Here is a 738-nt window from a genome sequence, read left to right on the forward strand (position 1 = left end):
TACACCATGTGACTCTACCCTCCCTAGCAACCGGGCCAATTTGGTTGCTAAGGAGACCTGACTGGAGTCACTCACCACACGCCCCACCGAGAGCGAGAACCACATTATAGCGACAACGAGGAGGTTACCCCATGTGTCTCTACCCTCCCTAGCAACCGGGCCAATTTGGTTGCTAAGGAGACCTGACTGGAGTCACTCACCACACGTCCCACCGAGAGCGAGAACCACATTATAGCTGACCACCAGGAGGTTACACCATGTGACTCTACCCTCCCTAGCAACCGGGCCAATTTGGTTGCTAAGGAGACCTGACTGGAGTCACTCACCACACGCCCACCGAGAGCGAGAACCACATTATAGCGACAACGAGGAGGTTACCCCATGTGACTCTACCCTCCCTAGCAACCGGGCCAATTTGGTTGCTAAGGAGACCTGACTGGAGTCACTCACCACACGTCCCACCGAGAGTGAGAACCACTTTATAGCGACCACCAGGAGGTTACACCATGTGACTCTACCCTCCCTAGCAACCGGGCCAATTTGGTTGCTAAGGAGACCTGACTGGAGTCACTCACCACACGTCCCACCGAGAGCTGAGAACCACATTATAGCTGACCACCAGGAGGTTACACCATGTGACCCTACCCTCCCTAGCAACCGGGCCAATTTGGTTGCTAAGGAGACCTGACTGGAGTCACTCACCACACACCCCACCGAGAGCTGAGAACCACATTATAG

Source organism: Xyrauchen texanus, chromosome 22 (assembly GCF_025860055.1).
Source record: "Xyrauchen texanus isolate HMW12.3.18 chromosome 22, RBS_HiC_50CHRs, whole genome shotgun sequence".
In the NCBI taxonomy this organism is placed as follows: Eukaryota; Metazoa; Chordata; class Actinopteri; order Cypriniformes; family Catostomidae; genus Xyrauchen; species Xyrauchen texanus.